Genomic DNA, 22,575 nt, shown 5'->3' on the forward strand with positions numbered 1-22,575 from the left:
GCTCCTATGTTTCATCAAGGAGTATCAGATGTGAAAGAGCATGAAGGTATTTAAGGAGCCAACTCAAAGAGTTCCTCCTACACAAGCATTCAGGTCTTGAGCAGTCCAGGCAAACAACGCATGTTACAACAAAGCTTAAACTTGTTCTTCGTAATCATTTTAAATACAATACTAGCTGCCTATTTAATTTTAAAAACAGCAAAAAATATCCATCTCCCTTTCCATTTCTTAGAAGGAGTCTTGAAGTTTAAATCTCCTCAGTGTGATAGATATGCTTGCTTTGATCTGCTTAGCTCTTGGAAGTCCAGGGGCTCCGGGCTGCTGGCCTTTGTGCTGCCCACAGTCCCTAGGGACACCTCTGTCTGCCATTAGGGAATTTTTCCCCGAGAGCCCCCTGTAACATTTCATGAACCCCCAGGGATTCACAAACCCCAGTTTGGGAACAATTGATATACACACATAGCGAGAGAGAGAGACAAAAGTAATTTTAACTTGGGTTTCAGTGAATAAAGCCAATCCATCTTCCATCAGTATTACCTGCTCTCACGCACTGTTTGCCTCACAAAATAAGATTAGAATTGTTCAAATTAAATTAGAATGTCAAGGCCTTGACCTGAATAGAAACAAACCTCAAAGAATAGTTATACAGAAGGTATTCCTATAATGTGTGTGGCCTCTAATGCTGTTAATTTGTGAGCATTGCTAATTCACTCCCAATAGCCTGCAATATTAATGCAGTTGATTGTCAATATTAACATTAAGTATTATATGCATAAATGCTTCTTGTTTGCTTTTTTTAAAAACATGCATGGTCAGATTCAGGTATAACACTCTAAAATTTGTATTTTATTCAAGCAATCCAGATCTCATTACATTAGGCAAACACTATCCAGGAGAAAAGTGGATCATGTAAATACCCCTGATATTATTCATGAATTTTCCTACTGTAGGAGGTTGAAAATATGCTACAGATATTCTCTTATAAATGACCTTGTTTAAATTCAGATATTGTATTTCTATATTTTTTCATAACTATTTAAGGAAACTTTGATTTACCTCTCTGGATAAGATTTAGTAGTAGTCTGTCTTTTCTCTAGTTTTTCTAACTATATTTTAACTATTTTTCCTTCCTCTATCCTTTTTGCTGGCCTCATGGTGCCAATCCATATTAGTGGTTGAGCTTGCCATCTAAGTTTAGCTTTAGCCAAAGTACAGCATTTAATGTGTTTTTAATCAGTCCGTAATTAATGGCTACTCTTTGCTGAGTCATCCAGTGTTAGAAATGAGACAGTTAAATATTTGTGCTACAGGCAGTCTTATGATGTAGCACAAATATTTAGCTTATTTGCTGTTGGTGTAATAAAATGTGCAGGTAAAACACTTCAAATCATAGAAAGGTGGCCTAATTCTGCAACCACTAATGGACATTGTGCTTTTCCTGTTAAGAAGCAATGTTTGTTTTTGGACCATCCTATTATATTTAATAAAAAATTCTGTAGGATGGCTGAAAAATCTTATATGAAGGAGATAATTTCTGATTAAATTCCATAGGTTTCCAGAGTAATTTCTATAGAAACATTACACTTTTTAAAAATCCTATTTTTTTTCACCCCTTTTAAATTCTCAAGCATTTTTTTTTTTAAATTTCAAGGAGAAATATCTATGATGTAGTAGACTGTGTAAGCTGATGAGATGGTTTGGGGGACCTGTCTATGTGCAACTTATGATTGTTTTATATTAAGAACTCTGTGTATTTATTTACATCAATACAACTCATAAGAACATAACAAAACTCCATTTTGTTTTCTGAGTATAGTTTTGATTATAAGACTGTTGTGCATCTTCACGTTGGCGCTGTAGCCTCCATATTGAGCTGAAACACATAGAAGGTGTTAGAAGAAATTCTTGCACCTAGCAACTGGATAAACAATGGAGGGTCATGTTGCTCGTCCATTCAAATGGACAAAGTGTTGGCTAATGCTAAGGGCAAACCAGATTTTCAAATCTGGACTCCAGGTGGGTGGTGACTAAGCAACAGAGTGGCTGACCAGGGAGGTCACCTGAAGAGGGGACTGGAAGCCTATAAAAGGAAGGGTATCTCATCAGCCATTTTACAGAAGAGACCAAAACCAGCAAGCAAGGCTATGCAGGAGGAGAAGGAGAGGAAGGATCCTTGATTCCCAGAAGACTCTGATCAAATTGCAACGAAAGAGCAAGAGTAGTGAGGAAACTGAGGCAAGGAATGGTGTATAGGTGTTTTATTTTGCATGGATCTGTATATCTTTTGTACTGTCTAAAGTAAAGAGTGATTGGTTTAGAAATCCCTCTGCAAAGTTTGTGTTATTTGTTTCAACTATTGCGCATGTCCTCGAAGGGTAAGCTATAAACCAGAGTACCCACAAGAATGGAGCTCTGGGAAGACAGTCCTTAAGCTACTGGGGAAGCTTGGGGTGTGGGGTGTTCAGAACTAGTCTTGGGGCCTGAGCAGATGGACTGTGGGGTTGCACTTCCATGAAGCGGTGCCAGACAGAGTCGATGCCCAGCGGGAATGCCTAGAGCAGTAATCTCCAAACTGTGGGGCATGCCCCTGAAGGGGGGTGAGGAGGAACGTTCAAGGAGGCGTATGGTAGGGTCTGGGCCAGCCCACATGGGAGCCAGGTGCAACCCAGCCCCACTCTGCCCCCACTCCAGATCTGGCCCCAGCTGTCCTCCGCCCTCTGCTCTGCCCTGTCCCCAGCCCAGCTCTGACCTCATTCCCCCTCTAGCCCCAGCTCCTCTTTCATCCCCAGTTCTGACCTCAGATTGGCCAGGAACTGCAGGCAATGGGAGCTGCAGGGATGGCGCCTGCAGGCAGGGGCCATGTGCAGAGCCACCTGGCTGCCCCTGTGCCTAGGAGCTGTGCAGAGGGATATGCTGTAGGGAGCTGCCTGAGGTAAGTGCTACCCGGAGCCCACATCCCCTTCCGGACCCCAACCCCCTGCCTCAGCCTGGAGCTGCCTCCTGCACCCCAAACCCCTCATCTCTGACCCCACCCCAGAGCGCACATCCCCTCCTGCACCCCTGCCCCGGCCTGGAGCCTCCTCCCACACTCCAAATTCCACTCCCCATCCCGGAGACCCCTCCTGCACACCAAACCCCTCATCTCCAGCCTCACCCCAGAGCCTCACCTCCTCCCATACCCCAACCCCCGGCCCCAGCCTGGTGAAAATGAGCAAGTGAACGAGGGTGGGGGAGAGTGAGTGACAGAGGGAGGGGGAAGGGGTGGGGCAGGGGTGTTTCGTTTTCTGCAAATAGTAAGTTGGCCACCCTAGCACCGCTGGCCTAGAACCAACCCTGACCAAAGGGGAGCTTAAAAACACAACCAGTGTTGGGATCCAAACACAGCAACTTGGTGAGTGTCCAGCAGGGGGACCATGACCTGAGCTGTCCTAACAGCTGCAAAAAAGAAAAACAATTGACTACAGGATGAAAGAAAGGGATAAAGGAGGCTCAGGCAGCAACTTGTTTCTCTGCTTTCCCCTCCTGTTGCAGAAGTTCTTGGAGCCTTTACCAGGACTTGGTATATGATACTGCTCTGATGTATTGAGGGCTTTTCTGTGACAGCAGTAACATCAGTCATTGTATTACATCTGCGAATACCAACTCCAAAAGGTTACTTGGAAACCGTTCATTCAAATTTTCATTAGTGCAAGAGAGCAATTTTTCTGAAGAGCTGTCCCCTTGTATCACAAATAAAAATCAGCACTGTTTACGGTGTTCATCTTGTTCTCCTTCCATCTGCCATGGCTGGAAATAGGCTCTGGGGCCTCTTGAGGGGACAGGCAATAGGAGGGCTTGCTCAGCGACATGCTGGCCAAACTTGCTTGCTTGCTTTTTTTTTTTTTTTTTTTTTTTTTGGCCAATTTGAAAGGCATGTCAAGGCAGATTCTTTTTTCCAATTAGCTGAAAAGGCACACAATTTGGTTTCACTCTGCTGAACCCTATCTGCAGGATTGACAGCATGTCTTGAATAGATGCCTCCAGTAGATAATTAGAGCAATGTAACATGAGCACTGCATGAATTAACATTTGCACTCACATGAATATTCAGTGCTGTAGTATTTTTGGTGGTACAGGTCATTTTCAGTGATTAGCAGGGCTTCCTATTAGGGGCTTGTAACATATTGATTGGTACAAAATGGGACCAATTAGAGAATTATAAAAGGTCCAGAGGGTCAGAGATTAGCTGTTTGTTAATATTTATAGCTTTCCAATAAACAAAGACCCAGAACCTACATTGCTCTGTCCAACTTGACAGAAGATGATGGTCCTTTTTAGGTTGTTAAAAGAAATGACATGCTTCGTTTTACTATAAAGAGGAGGAGTATTGCTGGATTTCTTTGGATTTTTACTCTCTCACTTTGTCTGCTGAGGTTAATAAAAGGATGTTATGTTCTGGGTATTAATAAAAAAACAAAGAGAATCATTAGTCCAGCCAAGCTTGACTACTAGTGTAATAAAAATACACAATTACATTTGCACAGCAGATGACTGCATATAATATTGATTTATTGCCTTATTTACCTTCACCCAAGAATTTCATAGCTATGGAGTCATTAATAAATATAAATCTCAGGGGAAAGACCAAACCAAAACATGGAAATGTGTTCAGACCTAACCCAAGGCAAGGTGAATTCAGGTTTGATACTAGCTCTTTGCCCAATTAACATCTGATAAAGACACAGAGAGGAGTGAAAAAACATTCCCTAATAACTGTAAGATGTGGCTTGCCTCCTGATTTACCCTCCTATATGTATTTCATTGATTTATGACATTGCCTCTCATAAATCACTAGGTGTACTTACAATACAGTTAAAAAACAAACAGCGTAACTCCTCTACACTGATAAAAATGTTGATAATATTCTAAAAGAACCCACCCTCCCTTTTTATAAAAAGTTCTCCCTCCTTCAGTTCTTTCTTGCAGAAGAAGCTGATGTGAATGATAAGCCCTCGCTCTGTGTTGGAACAAGGGGAGATGTGTGTGCTAGAGACAAGGGCGCGTAAGTAAGAACATCCTGTGAGAAATCTTGGAGAGACAGAGTAAAATCCTCAGCCAACACCCAATCTAAGGACAGTCAAGTCAAGTCAAGCTCCTCAGCTGGGGAGGAGGAGAAGCAATCTGTAACATCGCCATGACTCAAAATTCTTTATGGGTTAAAAGTGACACCTTGAGTTGTTCAGGAAATTAAGTGAAGCTAATGAAGTCCATGGAACAGGGGCTGGGTGTGATCAGTCTGACTTCATCCTATAAGGTGCTAAGCGCTCTTACGTGCCACTGAAGTCAATGGCAGTTGAGAGCACTCTGTACCTTGTAGGACTGAGTCCTCTGTAGGGTCATTTCTTAATATTCTGATGCCATCTCATTTACTTTCTTTAATTTACCTAGGGCTATGTACACACTACAGCTTATGTCAGTATAAGTTATGTCGCTCAGGGGTGTAATATTCCACTCAGAGGGGTGGCTTAAGTTACACTGACCTAAGCACCAGTGTGGACAGCACTATGTGGGCGGGAGAGTTTATCCCACTGATATAGTTACTGCCACTTGCGGGGGCTGGAGTAATTAAGTCAGTGAGAGAGCTCTCTCCTGTGGGCTTACAGCGTCTGCATTAGTAGCACTACAGAAGCGCAGCTGCACTCCTGTAAACGCTGTAGTGCACCCATAGCCTCTGATTGAAAGCTCTTTGGGGCAGAGGCACTCCTTTTGTTTGGTGTGTGTAAAGCAGCTACCATGAGGGGGTGCTGGCCTATGACTGGGGCTCCAAGGCAATTTTATTATCGAAATAATAAAGGAGAAGAATACTTTCACTGGCACATGGCGTTAGCTGCACTTTGTCAGCAACAATTTTTGTTTAAATCAACATGCAAATAGTATAGCGTATAGTTCTCCACAAGTGTCTGTAGAAGCAAAATCCTATCCATCTATATATCACTGTAGATATTACATTCTTAATGTATTGAGTCTGTTTGAAGTCTCTTTACGGTTTTTTAATCTGACCCAAATTTGGTCGATAGATTTCACAGAGCACTGAAATCTATCAAATGCATTTTAAAAATTTCCCTTCCTTTTGAAGGTGGCACTGTTATTTTCAATAAGGGATGGACAAACCTCATGGAATTTGCAAAATAAATTCTGGATTCACAAAGCTAATTAGATTTCACAAACTGCTTCTCCCCATTCCCCCCATGTAATTTAAACTTATGTGTTTCCCCAAACATGACATCAGAAGAGCTATGCACAAGTTGCCGATTGATGCACTGGTTTCTAATTACATGGGTGAGTAGGACAGGACCAACTGTTTTCCTTTATTTTTGGAATTATTTTCTGTTAGAACTGTTGGCAAGAAGTTGCCCTGTTTGTAGCCTCTAGGCACAACTGAAATATAATTAAATAATAACAGCAACAGCAGGCACTTGCTGATAGATAACCTATCACTCTTTGATAACAAGCAGGGATTCCCAGCTTTCATTCTTGGGACTTATAGGCAAGACTCATATAGTGTAGCAAGGCTCCCAATTTACACGGCAGAATTGTGCAGTGTAATGCAGCAATGTTACTTGATTACACATCTCTTAAACTGGACGGAGTTGCTTGCCAGAGGAGGCATATGTCATGAAAGCTTCTGAGCCCTCACAGAGCAGAGCTCCAAACCTGCATGGGAATAGATCTCCCATGCTGCTGAAAAAAGCACATGCCATGAGGAGCTCCTTAAGCCTCATTGGAATGAATGCAGATCCACTCTTGCAAAGTTAAGAATGTCTAGATAGCAGCACCTTCTCCTGCAGACTTCATCCTGTCCTTTCAAGGCTGTGTTTCAGTCCCTTCTGCTCCCTCCCCTGTGGTCCCCTCAGCCAGCCATGCAGTCTGAATATTGCCAGCACCAAGCATTCAAAAATTGAGATATTGGCTTAAAAAGCATGGGATTCTTTAAAAAATGGTAAATGTTGGCCTCTTTTTATTTGCCTTGTGGTCATAGGCGCCAACTTTTCCTGGTGCCGGTGGGTGCTCGCCCCCCCTCCCCCGCCTCTGGCCCTGCCCCAACTCCACTATTTCCTTGTAATCTTGATGATTGATTTTGGCAGGTGTTGTGTGGGGTCTCATGCGGCGCGGATAAAGCACACGACCAATGTGGTTGCAAGCTGACTCAAGCTGACTCCAACTCTGTTTATTACAAGCTTTCTTTTATAGTCTTTCTTAACATTACATAACACAATTAGGCTATAATTACACATCTACCGATTGGACAAGAAGGAGAATCGTGTGTTTATCACATGTATAGCCCCACACCGATTGGTTCAATTGTTCCTTACATAAGGCCTCATCTTATATAACCACCAGGGGGCCTTACATAAGGCCATGATTTATTGCCAGGCAAGTGTCCCATCGTGACCCTTACCCTCTCATGGAACTTTACATCCCCACACCTCCCCCCTTTTTCTTAAATAAGGAAGTACAGCATTATCAGGTGTCTAGGCTGTGACAAACAATAAGTGCAGGTCCGGTGTTACTACTGGATAAGCCTCGGGCGCAAATTCCCCATCTATATGGGCTTCCCTAATAAGTCTGTGCCAACGCCTTACGGGGTCCGGGGGTCCCGAGCCGCCCGGGATATTGTTCGAAGCATGTCGCAGGGTGGAAACATCGGATGAAACTGTATATGGTCATCTGTTAGCTTCTGGCACTTTACAATGTTATTCAAGTCAGCACCCATTAAATTTGTCACAAGATACACTTCATTAAAATTTTCTATTGAAGTTGCTGGTATAACAAAAACCCCGCGTCTTTGTCCCCATTTCAGCAAACGGGACAATGCGTCAGAGGGAAGCTTCTCTCCCTTTTTTTTTCAGCGATGCGAAATAAAAAATCATGCACCGTCTCCTCCTCTGCAGACAAAGCAGAGCCCATTTTATGGAATGCGTGAGCTCACAGGTGAGCGGCTGAACGCCTCTCTCGGATGACCAGGAGCCGGTATCCTCCGGTACCTCCTGCCGCGGCTGCCATCGAATGCAGCCGCTCACCTGTGAGCTCACGAACGTCTCTCTCGGATGACCAGGAGCCGGTATCCTCCGGTACCTCCTGCCGCGGCTGCCACCTCCGCCTTTTCTTACCGAACGCTTCAGTCGGCTGTGTTTGCATACGTGATAGGAGAATTTGGACAGTCTTTATCTGCATCCCCAATTTCTTCAGTTTCCATGGCTGCATCCTCACTTTTCAGATGTTTTTATATATTTCATTCTTTTTGTTCTGGTGTAAGGTTCTTCTGTATGTTTACGTTTCTGTATGTTATTGTTTCTTTATATGTGTTTGTTTTTCTTCTTCATTATGATTACCATTTCCATTTCTTTCCACCCGAGCTGTATTATTCCTCTCATGCTTTTTCTTCTTCTTCTTCCTCTCTGCATTATTGCTTTTGGAAGTTTCCTCATTTTCATCTTCAGTACCTTCCTTTTCTTTTTTAGGCTTTAATCGGCTGCCTTGATGTCCAAGCCGAATCACGTCGGGGTCACCATTTGTGGGGTCTCATGCGGCGCGGATAAAGCACACGACCAATGTGGTTGCAAGCTGACTCAAGCTGACTCCAACTCTGTTTATTACAAGCTTTCTTTTATAGTCTTTCTTAACATTACATAACACAATTAGGCTATAATTACACATCTACTGATTGGACAAGAAGGAGAATCATGTGTTTATCACATGTATAGCCCCACACCGATTGGTTCAATTGTTCCTTACATAAGGCCTCATCTTATATAACCACCAGGGGGCCTTACATAAGGCCTCATCTTATATAACCACCAGGGGGCCTTACATAAGGCCTCATCTTATATAACCACCAGGGGGCCTTACATAAGGCCATGATTTATTGCCAGGCAAGTGTCCCATCGTGACCCTTACCCTCTCATGGAACTTTACATCCCCACAGTGTTGGCTACTAACTAGTGGTTTAAGCTGAAAGGTAGAATCCTTGGGCCTGGCTCCTCTCTCACTCACCTGTTTGAGTGATCCTGATCTGGAGTAAGTGAGAAGAAAATGAGGCTCATTGGTGTACAAAAAGAACCTTCTCTATCCCGACATACCGAGCCGGGCATGGAAAAATGTTTTGTATGAACCGGTAGGAAAGCGATTACTTTGAAAACTGTGCCTCATTTGCAAACAGCACATAAAAAGCCTGTGAAGTATAAATTAATGGATCAGATTCTGAAATCAGTATCCCTGGCAAAAAATTGAAACAACTCCACTGACTTCATTGCAAATACTTGGATTTACACTGGTGTTGCTGAGATCAGAATCTGGCCCAGTGGGGCTTTCTACTGTACTCTGCTGCTAAAAACAAAATTATAAAGTGTGATAATTAACTTCCACAGGGAGCTGCTTACAGGCTTTTTAGTGTGTGAAATTTCTGCCCAATGTGTTGGAGTGTGATGAATGGATAATTTATTTCTGAAACTAGAATAGGTTCACTATTAAACTTTGACATAGGAAGAGCTGTAAATGGAATCTAAAAAGATGTCAGAAGAAGTCACATCAAATGAAGGCAACCATGTATGTCTAATAAAGAAATGGTGCTCCCCTCCTGCTGTTTAGATCTCATTAGCATGAACACGTTAATGGGAGATACTCGAATTGGTAGAAAAGTCCATCAAAAGAGTCACCTTTTAATGTAGGAGTTGATATGTGAGTTACCAAATCTTAGCTCACAAATTGTTAAGATAATTTAAAATTAATTATATTTTGAATACTTTGCATCAGACATTCAGACCAAGACTTGGAAAATCAACGGCCGAAGTTTAGGCTTCCCAGTCCATTTTTAAGCCCCTCTGTGTGTCATTGAAGTCAATGGGAGCACTTGTGTGCTTTGGACTTCCCAAAATTAGGCCATGCAAATCCTGATCCAAAGCCCACTGAAGTCAATGGAAAGACTCCCATTGACTTCAGTGGGCTTTGGATCTGGCCTTTATTTAAATACTTACTATATATTTAGGACCCTAACTTTAGACACCCTTTAGAAAATCTTGGCCTCTGTCTAGGTACTTGTGCGATACCGATCCTCGTAATAATTCCGACATGTTTAAAGAGTTGTGTATACATACTGAAAATATGTTTTAAAGTCTGTCACCAACCAAACTGAAATACAGGATTCTTCCAAACAGGAGGTAAGATGTGTATCTCTAGGGAGCACCCCAGGGAATGAACCTCTGGGGCTTGCCCTGTCTCTGAGGTCAGACACTGAATTTCAGGAATATAAGAGGAACCTGCCTTGAACCTGAGGAAATAATCAGACAGTAATGTAATTGATGACATTCAGGAAAACAGGATCCCTGCCCTGGGTGGAAGTACTGTAAAGGACCTTTGGGTGAGGTAGACTTACTTAGATAGGTTAGCCTTTAGTCTCTAGAAAGCATGTTATGATTTTGTTCTCTATGTAACCTTTCTGTTTCTATTATCCTTACTCACTATCTCTTAAATCTTAATCTTTGATAATAAATGTCTGATTGTTTTCACTATAAACATAACTCAGTGCTGTGGTGTTATACAAGAATTTATCCTGGGTTGAATCATTTAGGCTGGCGTGTGTTGTTCCCTTGGGGACAGCAAACCTTGTACAACAGTGAGTGTTCAATGGCTAAGGGGCTGAACACTACAGGGGAACTCTTCAAAGGGACTCAGGGAGGGGCGTGTGCCTATTGTCAACCTGAAAGGGTAAGCATAGCTGTGAAGAGATTGTTTGGGTGGCTAAAAGATTGGAGGTGTCAAGGAGCTGACACCCAGTTAAGCATAAACAGGTCGTCTTCTGCTGGGGACAGGGGCAGGAGATAAGGTGATTCACAGTCCTAGGCACCCCAAGAAAGCCTCACGATACTGCATCACAAAATATATTCTCCTTTTTTGTCAGTGTTAGCAGACTCTTAATTATTTATAATGCTTCATAATCTATGAGCCAATGTACTGTCCTATATTTTTCAGAAATAATGAAATACAAGACCTCACTGTAGTATCTGCTATTAAATCTTTGAGAGATGAGGAGAATCCACCAATTTTGGGGGGGCTCAAATTCTAAAGTGGGTGATTTAGCAAAGTGCAGATTGGTGAGCTTCTACAGGGCTTTTATTTGGTCTCATTTTAAAGGTTCTCTTTGTTATTTTTTTAATTTTACTTCTCAGACAAAATCTACTGCATCCATTCCATGGCTTATCCTGGAGATGCTGGGCCTAACCCAGCCCAGAAGCTGATGGCCTTACAGCTCGGATGAAGTAGACCCATTGTTTTTATTTAAACAGAATACCAAGTGCTGTGATTCCTTCCAAAAGACTCAGGGCATGACTACACTTGCAGATGTAGAGCGCTTTGAGTTAAGAGAGCGTAGTAGGGAAAGCAATGCAGTCTGTCCACACTGACAGCAGCAAACGCACCGGTGTGGCCACATTTGCAGTACATGCAGCGGCATTGGGAGTGGTGCATTATGGGGAGCTATCCCACAGAACACCTTTTCTCGTTCTGGTGCTGTGGCTTGTGGGAAGGTGAAGGGCATTCTGGGTCCTGTCCCAACGCCCCGTGATGCATCGGTTCGCATCCCAGCAATCCCTGTACTTCCGTCCACATTTGGCGCCATCTTTCAACGTTTTTTGTACTGCATGCTGTCTTCCCTTTTGGTCTGCAGGAATGGAGCCTGAACTGCTGAGGAATATGCTGACGAGTCTCGCCAGCATGTCATGTTTGGCAGTCGAGTTACTCCTTAAGATCCAAACTGACAGTGAGGACTCCGACGATGATATCGACTCGAGTAATGCATATGACACGAGATTACTCGTGGCATTCATGGACATGCTCACCACCATGGAATGCTGCTTTTGGGCTCAGGAAACAAGCACTCAGTGGTGGGATCACATCATCCTGCAAGTCTGGGATGATGAGCAGTGGCTGCAGAACTTTCGGATGAGAAAAGCCTCTTTCATGGGACTGTGTGAGGAGCTCGCCCCCATTCTGCGCTGCAAGGACACGAGATTGAGAGCTGCCCTGATGGTGGAGAAGCAGGTGGCTATTGCAATCTGGAAGTTGGCAACTCCAGACAGCTACTGATCGGTCGCTAACCAGTTTGGAGTGGGAAAGTCGACCGTTGGAATCGTGTTGATGCAAATTTGCAGGGCCATTAATCGCATCCTGCTCAGAAGAACCGTGACTCTGGGTAATGTGCATGACATTGTGGCTGGCTTTGCACAAATGGGTTTCCCTAACTGCGGAGGGGTGATAGATGGGACACATATTCCAGTTTTGGCACCAGCCCACCTAGCCTCCGAGTATGTTAATCGGAAGGGGTATTTCTCTATGGTTTTCCAGGCGCTTGTGGATCACCGTGGGCGTTTCATTGACATTAACGCAGGCTGGCCCGGAAAGGTGCATGACACACGCATCTTTCGGAACACTGGCCTGTTCAGGAAGCTGCAAGCCGGGACTTTTTTCCCAGACCAGAAGATCACCATAGGGGAAGTCGAAATGCCCATTGTGATCCTTGGAGACCCCGCTTACCCTTTAATGCTATGGCTCATGAAACCTTACACAGGGAGCCTTGACAGCAGCAAGGAGTGGTTAAACAACAGCCTGAGCCGGTGCAGAATGACTGTGGAGTGTGCTTTTGGCCATTTAAAGGGCCGCTGGCACTCTCTGTATGGGAAGCTGGACCTGGCCGATGACAACATCCCCGCAGTTATATCCGCGTGCTGTACCCTCCATAACATTTGTGAAGGAAGGGTGAAAGATTCACTCAGGCATGGAACTCGGAGGTTCAACACCTGGAGGCTGAATTTGAACAGCCAGAGAGCAGGGCTATTAGAGGGGCCCAGAGCGGGGCTGCAAGCATTAGGGATGCCTTGAGGGAGCAATTTGAGGCTGAAAGCCACCAGTAATGTTTGGTGCCCTGCACGGGAGTGAAATGCTAGTAGGAATCTGTGTTTGCTACGCTGACTTGCAGTGCCTGTTGCTTTCCTGGGCTAAGGTATCTTTTACTTTATGCAATAATAAAGAATGTTTTCAAAGCCAAAAAATCCATTTATTGAAAAGAAACACAACTGCTTGGGAAACAGAAAGGGCAAGGGGGTGGGGAGGGGAACGGTACAATCACAGATTTGACAAGTTAAGGAAACTGTTTCTGTGCTTGTTTCATTTAAATTAAGATGGTTAAAAGCAGCATTTTTCTTCTGTATAGTAAAGTTTCAAAGCTGTATTAAGTCAATGTTCAGTTGTAAACTTTTGAAAGAACAACCATAACGTTTTGTTCAGAGTTACGAACAACCTCCATTCCCAAAGTGTTTGTAACTCTGAGGTTCTACTGCCATCAGTTTCACCGTGGCTGTGAACATTCCATTGGGGTTTATTTTATTCTCTCCAAGTTTCTTATTGGGGCTTTTGGGTTCTTTGTGAGTTTTCCCCTGGTTGTAAAATCTGCTTTGTCTTCTTTCGCTTCCAACATTGTTCTCCTCTGACCATGTCTGCACTGGATTGCAGTTGCATTGTATATGAGTGAGGTTTAATTTCCTCAGGGCAAGGGACTTTGCTTTACATGGTTTTGTGAAATACCAATGTATATTAGGTAAAATTTTCAAAAATACCTAAGTCCCATTTTCAAAAGTGACTTTGGCACTTAAGAGCCTTAGTCTCATTGAGTTTCCTATGAGACAGAGGCTCTAAAGCGCCTAAGTTACCTTTGAAAAGAGGATTTAGACTCCTAAGTCACTTAGGTACTTGTGAAAATTGTGCCCATTATATTGATGAGGCTCACAGATAAATAATTTGGGTATGTGGCGGGGAGACGACTCACCGGCGTGGCATCTCCTGCTGGTCGTCCTGGGAATTAGGTCTTCCAGCCCAGAGCGCCCTCTGCAGGCTGGTGTCTTGCCTGCCGCTGGCCCCCCGTGTCCCTCTCGGACTCGGGTGCCTTTTACATCAGGGTTCTGCCCCCAGCAATAACCCACTATCTCTGGGTCTCCCCTTCCAGGGGAGCCCCCAACCCCCTATCCCCACCTTGCCTCAGTGGCTACTGCCAGTCATTGTCTAGCCCCCACTCACTGGGGCAGCCTGCAGTCTATAAACCACTCATCATTGGCAAGGGGGTTAGGACCAGCTGCCTCTGCCTATTCCTGGGCCGCCCCTCTGCAGCTCTAGTATCCTTGTAGGCCCTTAACTTGGCCTGCAGCCTGGGGCTTAGCTAGGCTGGAACTCCCCAGCTCCCTCTGCCCTTCCCCAGCACTGCTCCACCCTAGGTACTCTCCTCAGCTTCCCAGGCAGCCAGGTCCTTCTCTCTCTCTAGGGAGCTAGAGAGGGTATGTATTCTAGCTTCTGGCCAACTGCCCTCTTATAAGGGCCAGCTGGGCCCTGATTAAGCTGTCCACAGCTGTGGCTGCTTTCCCCATCAGCCTCCCTTTTCCCAGCTGCAGCCCTCTCCAGGGCTGCTTTAACCCCTTCAGGGCCGGAGCGGGGTGACCACCCCGCTACAGGTACTATGACTTTTTTATTTTTCTGAGGAGGCTACATGGGGAGTCCTACATGAAAAGCTTTACTGCACGTAGAGGTTTTTCTACTAGATGATACATTTGAATGTTATGTTTTAGTGTTATTCAGCCTTGTCTAAGCAGAGAGCATGAACTATGTTGTCTATGTTTTATATTGACATGCTTTAATACACTTATTTCCCTTGCTCAGGCTGCTTCTTTCTGTGTATTTATCTATATTTTTCTTTAACTTACGTCTACTTGTAATATAAAATGTTGGCTTCTTCAGAATCCACGCCACTGTTTTCAATCAAAGGGAAAAATGCTAAAAAGCATCAGATTCCTTTTTGCCTGATAGTAGTAGTCCCAAGCCCTGCTAGGAGAAGGTTGATATTTCAGAAAACATATTTAGAAAGCAGCTGCTGATTCAGAAGTCAGGTAATTTGTCTGATTTTTTCTCTCACTATGCTAGAACACCATGTCACAGAAAGGAAAAGCCAGCCATGTGTACTCATCACTTGGTCTGTCATTCTGAAGCTCGGATGTTTAATTGCAATTCGGCATTTAACTTGTCTTGTAATATTGGCTTGCCCTTAGGTAGGAGTACATCCAATCTCTGACTCAACAACCACTTCTGTTCTAGGAGGTGGCCATTAAACCGTGGAGACTTCTTATAACAAAAAATAGACATACACGAAGGAGTAATCTGGAAAAGCAGATGGGACAACACTCCAGGAATCAGCTGATGGCCTCTCCTGGTGGTAAATTGGAATTGGCAGGAGCCGATGGAATTTATTGCTCTCTGGATATGAAGATACAGGTGGCAGAAGATCAGGATTCTTTTCTACCAGGTTCATAACCTGTGTTGTATTTGCCCCTGTTCTCAGACAGTAATCTTCCCACTGCTATTTGGGGCCTCAAAACCTCACAGCTGGGCTATTGTAAATCCTTCTTGTCCAGACTGCCAAAGGATTCTATCCCTTGCAGCTAGTGCTGAATGTGGCAGCACACTTGCTCACTGGAGTATTTGTCAATATATTAAGTACGGTTTTGCTCTCAATTGCTATAAATCAGGAGTAATTTCACTGAACTCAATGTAACTATAGATGTGTATAACTGCTGCAAGTAAGAAAATAATCATGCCCATTACACATACCCTGCATTCATTTTGACAGATGACAGCAAATAATGTACCTGGAAGAATTCCAGCCCAGTCATTCCAATCTAAGTGTTTGTTTCAGATAGTTTGGAGAAAGTTCAGACAAGCATGCCACTTTTGGGTGCTCATGCAACCTGATCCTCTGTAACTTTTGAAGCGCCATCATGTGACTTCACTGCAAGATCAAACAGAAGGAGACACTGGGCCATGAGGGAGAACTCAGTCTTTTAAAAAGATCTTTGCTAATTAAAAATGTTATGGGAGAGAACTAAAAGAGCCATCCTCTTTTTTCTTTTGGAATCCTCTGCAGGGTTGTTGTTTTTGTGGTTTTTTTTGTTTTGTTTTTTGTCAAATATGATTGAATTTCCCTCCTGTAACACACTTGAGAAACAGAATGACTATACTCAGGAGTGGATTTCAAACTAGTGCCTTATAGTCAACTTTGTCAGCCAGGGGCCTTGTATGGTCACTTGTGGTTCGAGTTAAAGTGGCCTCATTATCATAAAACCCGTTGCTCTTTTAATCTTCTTTTTGTACTTGAAGAGTGATACTCTAACTGCAGTTGTTTCCCCTGTCCCCACCCTTCTCTTTGACTCTTTGAGGCAGCCGTTCCTTAGCTGAAGAAGAATTGTGCTGAGCTGAACATCAGAATTGGGAGAATGCTGTCTGACGTTCGAGGGCTAGCAGGGTGCACTTCAGAGGTCTGGCATGACTATGCAGGATTAAAAGCACTTGCATTTACAATGGAATTTACATGCTTCAGAGGTTTCTCATCTCCTTAACTAGTCCGTAAGGAATTAATAAATTAGAGACATTCAGCTCAGAATGGTGGCTTGGTTGCCTATTTATTAAGTGGCTGAGGTGTGAGCTTGATATATTTACATACTTATGGACATGAAGACAGTTCATTGATGCTCTTTCTTTTAGTCCTCTGCACTTAACCTCATCCTACAGGTTATGTACATGTCTATTATAATAAAAATGCTTCGCTTTGAGATCCTCGGAGTAAGCTGGCACATAAAAGCACTTCATAAACATTAACTAATCCTGCAACACCATTGTGAAGAATATGGCATTCTTCTTCTTTTCACAGATAGGGAAACTGAGGCAGAAAGTGGTTCAGTGACTTGTTCAAGGTTAATGGGTCTGTAGCAGAACCAGGAACAGAATCCAGAAGTCCTGAATACCATCTCCTCCTCTACTAACTTGTTTCCTAATCAAAGCAGTTTCTTTACAGCTATTAGTAGAGTACCCATGATTTCATTTTCTTAGTTGTGCATGAAGGTTTGGAAGAAAACTGGTGCTTGATTCTGAAAACTCTTACTATCAGACACAGTCCCTTGATTACACTTGGTAGTAAATACTATGCTTAGTAGTAAGTGTTTGCAGGATTAGGCCGTTATTTTTTTAAATGTTCATTAGCCTGTTCTATGTCCATAGTCCTATTTTGTCTTTCTAGAACAATTTAAGATGAATTTTAAATATACTGAGGGCCCTGTGCATTTGAGATAAACCAAGCCAATTTGGTTAAAATAACTGTCTTGAATCTTTGTCCAAAGATCTGAAAAATATCGGCAAAGGGGGAGATTTTTCAAAGACACAAAGGGTAGTTAAGCATCCAGCTGCCTGAAAATCTCTGCCTGATGTCCCCTGCCCTCACTCCCTATCTCCACATATCTCTGATGTTCTTGGTTTCACCCAGTACTGGAAGCAGATGTACCAATGTACAGCAAAAGGAACTGCTCTGGCAGTACTTTTTCCTGGCTGAATCCAAGCAGCAACCTGACAGGAAAGCCTGTTCCTTCAAGATTTCTAATTCTCCTTGAAGACCAGAAAGGTTTGGGTCACTTTATCAGAACTTGCAAGCCTTTTTGAGGCTTTCTGCCATCAATGACTAAAATCTGTCACTGGGACTATTTATTGAAACGTTCATTGCTTTTGTTCCCCTCCCCCAAAGAAAAGAGAGAAATAACCAATCGAAATGTAAATTCTTCTTTTGAAATTCTGTTATCTGCTCTCTAACCTTCTGGCAACTATGGCCTTATAAATCTGACTTTGCAGGTTTTGAATAAAAAAAAATGTAGAAGGTTTAGTAGTTTTCAGCATTTAAAAATATTTCTTGAGACAATTAAAGAAACTGTGTATTTGGGGCCTGCTTGGCCCAAGCTGCTGAAGGCTGTGTGCGTGGCCTGGTGAACTTTGTTTTTTAAAACTTAATAATCAGAATCTCACCAGTTCTGGCATTTGGATAAGTCTCCATATGTTTAAATGCTTATCCAAACCTATGGATGCTCTCCAAGGGTATGTCTACACTGGAATTAAAAACCCATGACTGGCCTGTGCCAGCTGACCTATGCTCGGGCTAAAGGGCTGTTTAATTCTGGTGTAGACATTCCAGTTCATGCTGGAGCCCCGGCTCTTGGTCCCTGTGAGGTGGGAGGGTCCCAGAGGTCAGGCTGCAGCCCAAGCCTGAATGTCTACACTGCAGTTAAACAGCCCCTTTGCCCAAGTCATCTGGCACGGGCCAGCTGCAGGTGGCTAATTGCAGTGTAGACATACTGCAGCAGGCCCTTCATCTCCACTCTTGGCCAACAGGTTCCCCAAACCAGCACTTGTCATCTTGGTGGGAAGTCCAATGGTCTGCTGCCCTTCACAGGCATCTGCAGGGATGGGCTCCTTCCCCATTCCCTCCCTGGTATACTTAGGGGAAAAGAACAGACCTATTTCCCATTCCTGTTTCTTTACAGGATGACAGCAGATTAATTTTCTCTGGCATTTTCAGGAGGTAGTTCCCCTTCTCTCTCCCTGAAGTTCCTCAGGGTTTTGCCCTAATTTCTCCTGGAGCAAAGAGGTGATTCCTATGGGCTTCTCCATTCTTTCACTCCCTGAGATTCTCCCCTTTTTCTCTTCTTGGAGAGGGCTTCTCTCTCCTTTATCCCAGCGCTCATTGTCTTGCTCTCCCTCCCTCAATCCTGAGCTGATCCATTCTACCGGGGTCCCACTCCTAAATCAAATACAGTATTGAGAGGGGAAGAATAGCTACTACTGTGAGAGCAGCTGGTGGCTTTTCTCTTGTGGCTCCTGCTTTTTTTGCTCCCTTGTGTTCCCAGATACCAGAAAGAGTGCAAGAAGTGGCTGAGACAGGGAGCAGGGGAAGCATGCAGCCACTGCTCTCTCATCTACTCACCCCAGTGACCACCTGGGTTTGGAGCCTAATTTTTTTTTTTTTTTTTTTTAAGTTTTCTAGCTGCCCTGCCCTTTAGCTGGACCTGTGTTCAAACATGCCTCTCAATCTGCCAAGGTCCATATATAGGGCCCAATGTATAATGATGACCCAGATTGAGGGAAACATATAGGTAATTTGAAGTGCCTGGTGATTGTGTGTTTATTGTAAATAATTCTGTATCCACAGATTTTTTTTATTCTTTACTACTGAGGTAACTAACTTTCAACAATAAAGGTGAGAAGACCACAGATCTGTGGAATGTAAGTAATTATGGGACGTAAATGATGGTTCTCTCCACTCCTAAACCCCTACCAAAAAATAAAATAAATATAATAATAATAACAATAATAAAAAAACACTATTCCAAGTGGAGTTTTGACTCTAAAAAGGGGGAGGTGCTGTGCTCCCGTGTGTCTCCGTGTTCCCTCCATGAGGCACTTTGCTATTGATCTTAGGTAGAAGGCACTCAGATACTACAGTGATAGGTGGCAATATAAACCCCTATGACAGATAGATATGTAGAAATGAGTAAGGCCTTTCAAAATGAGGGGCATGTGAAAGGTCTGGGTTCAAAAGCAAGCAGCACAGTCAGTAAGTATGAAAGAATTCTAACCCTAAGATTTATTTTGGTATTTAAAGACATTGATTACTGCGGGTGCAATGTTTTATAGTGAGAGCCACTCAGAGTGTCCGTCCTACAGGAGATACAAAGTGTTAAGCTAGAAGACAAAGTTCCTTTTTGTGTTTGTGTTTGCTCAGATTATAACAGCTACTGGAGTTGATATTATAAATGTCTCTATGGTATATTCATCTCTGTTTAAGGGTTTTGTGACAGGTGATAAGATGGTATTACACATTTCTCAAATATACAGGAAAATAAGCAGCCCGATAACTGCCTTTTCATTTTTCCATTTTTCTCCAAGCAGCGTTAGTGCTTTAATGTCTTATGCATCGGCTGTGACTTGTTTTTTATCACTGATGTTTTTAAGAACATAAAAGATATGACCAATTAATAATGTGCATTTACATTGTCAAGCAAAGCTTTGCATGAGCATTCTTTGCTTAGCATTTCTATATCAATCACATTTATTTTTCTCTATCCTGAAGTGTGTGTTTCTGTAAGTAGGTATTCTCATTTAACAAGATACTAGAGGAACATTGTTAAGGCAAAAGAAAAACAAATATCTGAGCTTTCCTCAAAGTGAAATCTCTATAAAGAAAAAAGCAGGTGTGAAATATACTGGTGAATCTTAACATTGAAAATTAAAATACAGGGCACCTATCATTGCCATCTTTCCTATTTAGGACTGCTTGAGACAGCAGCACGGCTCTGTATGAATAGAAAACCACCAAATTTCACCCAGGCATTTCTAAAGTAAAAGGACAAACAATTTGCAATTCAGCAGATTCATCCCTTTTTAAGAACTGAGCTTTTTTCTGCTGGACAGCTAAGTAGCAAAAAATAAAATAAAATAAAAAGTGGCAAATTATTGACTGGAATGTATCACAAGGGAAATAAATTTCATACAGATTTCTCTTTCTTTGTCACTTAAAAGATTCTTTTTTATGTGAAATATGATAGCTGATATACAAACTGCTCCAATCTTGTTTTCTGGCTCTACTTATCACTTAAGACATGACGGAGAACTCAGGCTAGCAGTATTTGAAGGAAGGGAAATACATGATTTGAAAATCATAACCCTGTCACATCCACAGTTCATAGTGAGGTTGGCCATTTATACAAATTCACTTAGAGGCATCTTTCAAAATGTGTTCACTGTATCCTACCCAACTGGGCTACATGGAGCAAGATTAGAACACAATGTATATTTTCCCCTGGGATACTTCAAAACCCTATCGGCAAACAGAAAATCTGTCTCCTGATTGATCCCAATGCATACAAAGAGAGACTTGTAACAATCAAAAACACATACTGCAAAGTGTGTTCCATATTCATGATGAAATTTGCTAGTCAAGTTAAAGAGATTTTTATTTAGTAACCACTTCAGTTTTAGATACAAGATTTTTATAATGGGGTAGGGTGGGACCAAATAAGTAACATGCACACTAGTTTTATGTAAAATTAGATACATCTTTATGAAATACATTGGCTTGCACAATGATCATATTGCTCATGTAAAGCATTACATTCTTCATCTTGGCTGCTTTGCAAAGTCATCAATTGTATGTTCTCTTAATGTCTTGGCTGAAGTCTCAATGCATAAATATCAAAGCTAATCCAGCCAAACACCCCTTGGTCATTGTAGTGCATCAGTAGTCTTTCAAGTAATAAAGAGTCCAGAAAGAACATTCACCAGTAAGATTAGTCCCAGGGAGAATAGAAAATATCCTTTGCTATAGAATTAGATAGATGTTGTGAAAGAACTTGGGGTCCCACTGAGCCAGAGTTTCAGGATATTGGTATGACCTCTTCTCCTTGTTAGTATCTCCTCTCTTGCTAATACATGGTGTAGTCTTGGGGATGAGTTTCCACTCCATTTCACCAGTTTAACATAGGTGTAAATCCACTGAAGTAAATGGAGTTAGACTGGTGCAAAACTGGTGTAACAGAGTGGAGAATCAGGACCATGATGATAGCCATTTCTACCCAATGTTAAACAGATTTTACACTTCACTGTAGTTGTATTGGCTGGATTACATAAGCAACAAAGGAATAAAACTAGAGGCATACAGAGGTGTGACCTGATACCCCTGTATGCATTAAAATTTCTTAGTCCCTGACCTCTGGCAACTGAAATCAATGGAAAGTCTCCCATTGCCTTCAGTGAGTTTAGGATCAGGCATTCAGTATTCTCAGAGCCAGATCCTCTGCTGGTATAAACTGGTGTAGCTCCACTAACTTTAAATGGAGCTATGCTAGCTTAGGATCTATCCTTTGGTCACAAATTCTGATTTTCAAGAACGATCCCTTGAAGACATTGTTGAGACAGGTGTCGATGGGACAGGCTTGTTAGGCGATTGGAGTGCTGGTTCAGGGATTCGGGGTGGGTGGGAAATGAGAAGAGTTCAGTTGTTGAAGATGGTGTAAACTTTGGAATAGACACATGAGGTAAACAAGAGAGCAGAGTTATGCTTATGGAAATCCTACTTGTAAAGTTTTTTGAGCCTCAAGAAAATCTGGGGTTGGGTTTGGTTCAATGTTGGGTTAAGTTAGTTACTTTATTTGCACCAGTTCTCCCATTGTAGAGAGAAGTTCATGCCCAACTCTCTCTGTTCTGACCTTCATCCAGTTGAATTATTCTGATAAATAGTCAGTTTGGGAACCTAACATCCTGTATTATTTATGCAAACAATTGTATGGTATTTATTGAAACAAGGGAGTGAAGTGGACCTGGTTATAAACCTTATTAACATTCTGACCATTGGCATCATTTGGCAATTCATAAAATGAAGTGCTAAAAATCCTAACCTGTATTCTGTTTTGTCAAGAGCGCTCCCTCTGTTAGATCCACGCGGTGTTAGTCCAGTTTATCCTTTTGTCTGTTATATTCAGACATAACCTTACCAAGTGATAATGTGTAAATAAGAGAATGCTTTGTGCACATAAATAGACTCCCACTGTTGAACAAGTCCTTGGGAGTCTGCATTAAAAATAAACACAGATGCAAACCAGAATGCAGCATTTATTCTAACAGCAGGAGTTT

The sequence above is a fragment of the Emys orbicularis genome, chromosome 1 (genome assembly GCF_028017835.1).
Source record: "Emys orbicularis isolate rEmyOrb1 chromosome 1, rEmyOrb1.hap1, whole genome shotgun sequence".
In the NCBI taxonomy this organism is placed as follows: domain Eukaryota; kingdom Metazoa; phylum Chordata; order Testudines; family Emydidae; genus Emys; species Emys orbicularis.